Source organism: Neopsephotus bourkii, unplaced genomic scaffold (assembly GCF_033783945.1).
Source record: "Neopsephotus bourkii isolate Nb327-2 ecotype Australia unplaced genomic scaffold, CSIRO-AGI_Nbou_v1 NB_547, whole genome shotgun sequence".
Classification (NCBI taxonomy): Eukaryota; Metazoa; Chordata; class Aves; order Psittaciformes; family Psittacidae; genus Neopsephotus; species Neopsephotus bourkii.
Window position 1 is genome coordinate 2,635,133 of NW_026901048.1, and position 8,194 is coordinate 2,643,326.

At 39.6% G+C, this 8,194-nt stretch overlaps 1 long non-coding RNA gene across 1 annotated transcript; it reads left to right on the forward strand.

Moving 5' to 3' along the window:
- The first annotated feature begins 461 nt into the window (after positions 1 to 461).
- Positions 462 to 7,617, forward strand: LOC133210964 (uncharacterized). Its single transcript, XR_009725061.1, has 3 exons — positions 462 to 655; positions 3,674 to 5,121; positions 6,315 to 7,617. It is a non-coding gene; the product is annotated as an uncharacterized LOC133210964 (long non-coding RNA).
- Positions 7,618 to 8,194: the final 577 nt, after the last annotated feature.

Below are 8,194 nucleotides of genomic sequence, written 5' to 3' on the forward strand. Positions count from 1 at the left end.
TCACGAGACCAGTGCAGGCACTCTCTGCACTCCGAGCTCTGCACTGCAGCCTCCCCTCTCACCGGCTCTGCCTGGATGCCAACGCTGGCCACCGCCGGGGCAGCCAGAGCAGAGCTCCCAGACCGGGCCCTGGTCATGTAGACAGCGCTCACCATCCCGCTCGCCTGCCCGCGCAAACTAACACACCCGACTCGCTCGTGCTCCCTGGGGCAGGTTTTTAACCAATCAGGGCTGGCGCCGTTCCTCCTGGCTCTGCCCCCTGTGAGTCCCTGCTCGCGTCAGCTGAGCTGCCGGCCTCTGGGCAGGTCCTGTCGAGGACTTGGGGCTCCCTTGGTGGGTGTTGCTGCTCTCAGTTGAGGCTCCTGGACGCTGAGGTTCCCCCTCTCAGCTGCTGAAGGCGTCCTCTCTCGCTACTCACCTCAGCAGCGTGTCTGAAAAGCCACTCTGAAAAAATGAAACCACTTCAAAGTCAAGTTCTTAACTGTGGCCATCCTCAGAGGAGTTAACTGTTTATTACAGCTCCTGTGTTTCACACCACAAAGCTTGAAAGCCCAGGGAGTCCTACAGTTGTACCTGCAGATGCCAAAATGCTTCCCAGCCTCTGCTGTCCCTCCCGCAGCAGGGTCTGCTCTGAATGCTGTTCTCCCTGCCCCAGGTGAGGCATCAAGCCCCAGGGTCCCTGTTTTTTTTCTGTGGAGCTCTCACTCCTTAATCCACTATTAACTGGAACCATTTGAACAAAACTCAGGACCTCCTGTTCTCTGCCATTAAAATCTCAGCTCTTCAACAATCTTAGATTTTGGTACTTTGCATCCAACAATAATTTTCTTCTTGGAAAAATTAATACAGGGTCACATACTCAGGATTACTCAGCCTTTCCAAATGAAGTTAATCATCTCCCATGTGTTAATTAGATGATTTAGAGGTTGGTCCACAATTAATTTTACCCTGGAAACAATAGATAAATATCCTTGTGGGAAAAATATGAGTTTTACTTTAGTATAGTTGTGAGTAATGGCTGGTACAGGAAGAATGTGAATTTGTATTCATTATATTACATGTGTGTTATATTACAAGGAACACATTCCAACAGCAGTGTTGTTGTACAGCATTATGCAGTAGAAAATGTGAGCAATAGCATTATCAGGACCCACAGGAAATCCAAATAATGCCATCCCATCCTTCTACCAATGTTCGTTAGTCCCACACAAAACAACCCTTTATTGGCATATGCAGTTATCTTGCTTGGCATCTGAGAAGCTTCAGTACTAACCAGTCTGTGTTTTTTTCTTCTCTCCTTAATACACAGAGGATTACCCTTGTGAATGACTACATAAATAGAAAATGTGATGGCTTTGCTTTACTCCACTGAGCCTGTCTTTTTTTTTCCTGGCAGCAGTTTTAAGTGTTGGTGTTGCATCCGTATTAAGTGTGAATTCCCTCGTGTAAATCCCATTAAGGTTAATAGAATTTTAGTTTTACTGCTTAATAAATTTCAAAGTGGATTAAATTTTGAGAAATATATAACCAACCACAACACACAGAACACTACCCCCAGTGTACATATCGGAAGTGCTAATGGAGACACAACGAAAACAGCTTCCTATCACATGTAAAGAAAATATAATAATCTCAAGCTTGTAACTTTATTAATATTTTAGTATCATTTGTCTTTTCCTGTTTGTTGCTTTCTTTTGCCATTTCTACTAATTTTGAAATTACATGCTTCCAGCTTTTGTGCTTCTGGATTTACAATAATATGATTTGAGACTCCAAGTTCTGTTACACTAGATTTGCCAACTTTAAAAGACATGGCTAAGGTAGAGGAACTTTTTTCATTGGAGGCAGGCAACACTTCTGAACTTTTGGTTGTCGGTACTTCTCTGAAGTCAAGGTAAGGCTGTGTCTCCATAGGCTGGCAGCTTTTCCTCTGGCTCACCGTGGGGCAATGCCATTCCTCATAGGTGAGGGTCAGTCCTCTCCACTCAATTCCAAATTTAGCTAACAAAAGAAAAAAGCTCCAAGCTTTCTAATGTTCACCCATCTCTGCATTTCTGCTAGAATTTGGTTTTTCCCACTGTTCACATCCCTCTGCATATCTCACTTTTTATTTGTGCTTCTGGTATGGTGAGTAGGGAACTCTGCCTTATGTATAACTGTAAATTGCAGCCAAGGTTGTGAAACAGCAGTCTATCTGATTATTAGTTACGTTCAGAAGACTGACCGAAAATGTTAGTACAGGTTTCCATATTTATTGTCTCAGAGAATTCCACATCCAGTAAGAATGTAATTTTTTTTTCTTTACATGACAGCCCTGTAACTCTGCCTGTTATCTGAAAGTCAAGCTGTCATCTTTGCTTTTAATGATTTTTTTGCAACAGAAACTTACAATATTGCTGTTAACTTGAGCCAGCATAGGTCTGAGGCTGTTTTTACAGCTCCATTGCTTCTGAAAAGAGCTGTAGTGAAAAGAAGAATTAAAAAAGAAAAAAACCCAAGAAATTCTCTTTGCTATTAAAATAGGTATTAAAATAGATCCTAAGCATTGACAGGATCACCAGTGGTTCAAAATTAAAATGGCATGTCTTCATAGTCCTTTCTGATGACTATAACCGTGCTTCTAATGTCTAGGGGCAGTAAAGAGATGCAATAGCGTCCATCTAAACAAGGAAGGTGGCATGCTTCTGTAATGTACATAATATCTTAAAATTGAAAAGCAACTTCAATATCATTCATTCATGCTAACAAGAATTACCTAGGAAGCTCAAGAGAGGTATCACTCGTGATTTCAGTCTTCTTGTGGATGGATCCAAACTGACTCTGCTTGCTTTACCTTCTAGTGTTCCAGGTCGTGCTTGATTTTATCTTCAATTTCAGCAGTTTTCAGTGGCAATCTGAGTACCTTTTTTGTGATACTATCTAGAAATTCTTACCTTAAGAGGTAGTTTGTAGTTCTTCATCTTTCCTTTAGCCTTTAAAACTAGAGCTTGCAGTTAGACTGTAGTAGACTGTAGTAGTAGTAGTAACTACAGTAGTAGTAACTACAGTTAGACTGTAGTAGACTACATTAGACTGTAGACAGTTAGCTGCTGACTGTAAGACAAAGTTGTACAATTCTACCTTTATTCAGTTTGGGGTAACTTTGTCCGGGGGGAGTTGGGCTGTTGTACCACTGATGATGGCCAATGTAACATGTATATTTGCTGCAGTCTTAACAGCAAGTGGTACACCTTCCCCTAAACCAGGTTGCTCAAAGCCCCATCCAACCTGGCCTTGAACACTTCCCTGTTTCAGAAATGGACATGTAAAAAACAATTCACTTGAATACCTGGCTTACACTTTTGTGTTGTTTTTACCAACAGAAAAAATATTCAATGTCAGTATCTCATCACAATGTGTCGTTAAGAAGTTTTAAAGTGGTTGCCTCTGCTGTGTAGTAGACTTGTATAGCTTCATGTGTGAACACTGCACGTTAATTTTTTAGGTGGCACGGATATATCTTGAAGAGCTGCCTTAGGGTGGCTTTTCATTAATCTGCTCAATAAGTATCTTGAGGGATAATTGTGAAGAACACTTTGGGTGGTCAGTTTTTGTTGGTTTAACAATATGGTGGTTCTTGATGTGTTTTTAATGAAATGCTTTTGGTGGTGTTTCCTGCACTTCCACTACCCAGTCCCACTTCTGACACATCTCAGTGCTGATGAGACTTCGAGAAGCCACAAGTCCTCTATCCAACAAGGAGCGTTTTGGTGAGGTGGTCTGCACATGACAAATCTGAGAAGGCCAAGTACCATGGAGGGGAAGAAATCAATTTTACCTGACCCTGCTTATTTTTATTGGGACTGTTCTCTAAACTATCAAAGGTGCTTTTTTGTATGTTTTCTTTACTTGAGCAGAATAGGTAATAGCAAAGCTTAAATGCGAGTATTATTTAAATCTTTTTATGGTAATGGATTATTTTATACAGTTCAGCTTTATGGATCTGGGTCTATTTTCCACAGATCCTGCCAAAAGAGTTTCCATTCTGGGGCTTTCTGCTTATTTCTTCCAGCTGCTTCTCTTTCTTATCCCTTCTGTTGTTATTCTCCTCCTGTCTCCTTGTTTTCACTACTGATGGAATAGAGGCTTGGTTACACTTTGAAATCATAATATAAATGTTCTTGGCAATTGTTTATTTCTATACTCTTTATAATTATTCTCCAGCGATTCCAATTGTATTTTCCAGTTGGAGAACATCACTGAGGACTGCATTGCTCACTCAGAATGTTAAAGGTGCAAATAATCTTTTAAGAGAACTCATAAGGAATATGTTTGACATCAAGACACAGCAGGAGTAACACAGTGGCCAAAATGGTGTTGATTCTGTTGACCAGAGTGATGCAGGAAGAAAAAGTCTTTAAGCAGCTCTTCATTTCCTACCTAGTCCACAACCTACTCCACAAAGTTGGTCTGCAGCACAAAGACTCCTGCCAATCTTACCCTACACATTCACCATCGACAGTAATGGGATTCATGGGACTTGGCCCAGCCTTCTCCAATGGTATTGTGCTGGTTAAATGCATGAAATGGGGGTGTGCGTGCTTGTGTCTGTGTGCATTGTTTGAATCCTATGTCATATTAATGACAGATAATTTTAAAAGAAAAAAAGAAAAGGTTGTGTGGAAGTCATTTGACTACCTGTTACTTCAATGGCATTAATCCTAGCCTTGTCAGAAGTGAATCAGTACTCCTTTCTGCAAAAATAACAACTGGCATGGAGGCAGAGAAGCGCTGTTTTCTCACATGTAAAACTATTTGCAAAATGAAGTCCTTTGTTTGTTTATTTGTTTGACTCTCTGTGTGTTTGTTTTCTCTACTTTTAGAACATATTAGAAAGCATCCTGCTCTTGTTATTTCTTTTGAATAGTCTATTTTCTGTAGAAAGTAATATCCACATGGCAAACTCCTATTCATCAAAACTGTGCCAAATATGTGCCATTTTAAAGCTAAATATATGTTATTTTATTTTACTTTAAATCAAGCCAAAATGCATACCAAGAACATAGCTCTGGATGTGGTGTTGGTCCTATTTTCAAATGAGTATTTACTGTGCGAGGCACTTCTCTGCAACAGGCTGAGTTGGTAAGGGCCTTCTTTATGAATGCAGTTGAAAAAGCAGTATTTCTTCCTCCTCCTACTGTGAACTTACCTTTTGGTTGTAAAAATACCTATTTTTATTACTCTTGCTGAAGCATGAAAAGCATGAACTTGTGCACCTGATGCAGTCATACTTGGCTCCCTGGCACTCCCCTTTCAGTTGCATTTTAGGAGTCTTTCTCCAGGGGACGTAAAGATTACAAAAAAAGGGTTCAATTTGGGGGGAGTAAAGTGTTAGTACTTAGGAGTTTCTATATCAACTCTTACATCCTTCTGTAGTTATGACTGGCTGATGTACAGGAGCGTATTTTTGTTTCTATTTTTCTTCCCTCTTGATGGGTGCTAATAAGTCTTTCCTCTTGTCAAGTGCTGGTGATATTTTTCTTCCTTAGCTTGGTCAGGATGAAAAAAAAATTCTTATCCAGGCTTTCCCAGTCTTCTACTATACATCAAAACAAGGCCTGACTTCAGGCCAGAATAAATAAAATAGGGAGATTCTTGGAGTTACAGAACCACGTAGTAAATATCTTCCTTTTCCATTATTTTGTTTTATAAAATGTTAAAAATTGCTCTTTCTCCTTTAGTAGGGATTCAATTTTACATATCTGGTTCAACTTTTCTAAAAATTAAAAAAATATTACTGAGCAATTGTGCTAGCAAATGCTGAAACTAAAAAACTCTATGTTATGGCATGGCCAAATTTAAGATGTTATGAGGTTTATAAGTTGGGTTGGTGGTTTTTTTTAATTTTATAAAGAATTAAGAGTAATCCGAAATGGTGGTAATTTGTCTTTGATCACATGGAAAACTATTCTACATGGCTTGCAAATTAAGTGACTTAGGGAAATCCAGTAATTGAAACTAGGAATAACTTAGCAATTTCACATCTTGAACACTTGAACTGAGCTTTGCTTGCAAAAACAACATGGTTCTTTAAACAGAGTCAGGCCAAGTCACCAAGATGAGTTTGGTCTCCTCAAAACAGCCAGAAAATTCGTTTCTAGCTTTTCTGAATAATCTCAGCTGGGAAAAGGCATTTATCAGCCTTCTCCTAAGAATGTAAAATTTGAGGGGGGGTTGGGGGTTGTGCTGAAATGTTATTGGCCTTTGTTGTTGAACTTCTAATTATTAAACTTCTGATATAATTCTAATTAATACATGTTTATTTTTAATTGCAGCATTTTCTCATCAGAAGTCAAAGAAGCTGATTTTCAAGTGTCAGCTGCATTAGCAACTTCTTCAGTGAGAGAGTGGAAAAGAAAATCACCTCTCTAATCAGGATTTCACTGCATGAGAAATAGCTGGTTAAGTCTTTAGAAATCAATTCCAGTGCAGAGACTCTTTTGTAGGGAAAGAATGTTATATCTGAGAGTAAGCAGGATACAGGATTCCTTCATGTTGAAGACCTCCTTAAAAAGGACATAAAAATAAATGTGAAAATATAGCAGGTTATATAATTTTAGACAATTAAAAAAACCCCACATATGTATCAATTTGCACCTGGTAGTGAATCAGTGTGCAATGTACATAATGGAGTTAAAGACCAAGACTATGACACAGTCAAGTGATGAGAAAAACATTAAAATTGTATCAACCTGTAACCTTCCTAGGGCAACATATAAGCCAGTGGGTTTCTTTTTTTTAGGTCTTTTATCTTTAGCGTGTATAAGGGACAAATCTTTATGCTGACAGTTTTCCTGTAAATGGAGAGGCAACATCCTTCTGTAAAAAATCAGAAAATATTTCAGAATTTGGGGCCAAAAAGAGTAAGTGGCACCTCTACTTTTTCTCAACGGGTGTAATAGTACCTCTGTTCCCAAAACTGGCGTAAATCTGTTGTGCATCATGAAGACAAGCATTGAGGACTACAACCAAGGCTTGTTTCTTTTGTCCTGTAAGCACAGCTGACAACTGATACAAGAAAATCATTAAGGGCTATTATTTTCAGTTTTCTTCCCCATTGCCAAACAGGCACACCAACAGCTGGTTCCACATCCAGCCCACCTTAAGGTGAGAGTCAATGGGGACCTTCTAAAATAGATGTGCTGCTTAGGGAGGAGTGTCAGTCCACTGCCAGCTGATGCCCTTTAGGAGTTTCCAACTGTGCATCCCCAGCTGTTTATGCCCCTTCTGACAAAAGAAGGTGCTTAAGCATCTGGCAGAATAAAACAATTGATTAGCATTTCTGAGATTAAAAATGACCAATTAGGTTATCAGTTAACCACCCTCCTGCTGATTAGTTTGAAAGTATAGGCATGTTGCATATGAACAACTGATGCTGCAGCTTTGAAGGTGACTTGGGTGCAGAGGGTAATTTGAGGAAGAGTTGAAGCACTTGGTGCTGCTGCTGCAGCATGGATTATGCCTGCTTTCAGTAGAAATAGCAGGGTAATTGAAAGGCTGCTTCTCTGCTTTTCTTCATCCTTTTAGACACAAATGTAAAAAATAATCTTCTGAATAGATGATGCTGTGCAGCATGTACCCTGGTTCTATCCAGCTCCTAGAATGAGAGTACACGTGTTCCCTTTGCTTGTTTCAGTCTTTTAAATTGTTTTAATTATTAGTTTCTATTATTTCTTTTTTTTCCTATTATTTTTTATTATTAACTAGAATTTTCTATTATTATATTTGTGTTCTTTTCTAAAAAATCTTCTACGGTGCTCTTGAACTTGTAAATAATTCTTTCCAAGAGCAAACGCTCTCAGTAAAGTAACTAACATTAACCTGAGTGGTTAACTCTCCTCATTCTCTTCAGACAGCAAGTGCACATCCGTCATTAGTTATCACTGCCAGACCTGTGGGTGTGATTAACCACTGGTTTCTCCACTTCTCCACTTGCTATAGTGCCTAAGTGCACAATTGCATCAAGGACTGAACCCTGTTTTGTGTTTGCCTAAGCCAGCTGCAGCCCACAACAGGTTTATCACCTACCTCTGCCTTGTCAAGCTGTATTTGTTTCAGCTGTGTATCCATTAGCATCCACCATTAGGAGTGACATCCAGGTTACCCTTGGCAGGTGGCTGCCCTCTCTCCCCACTCTTTTCAGCCCCAGGGGATA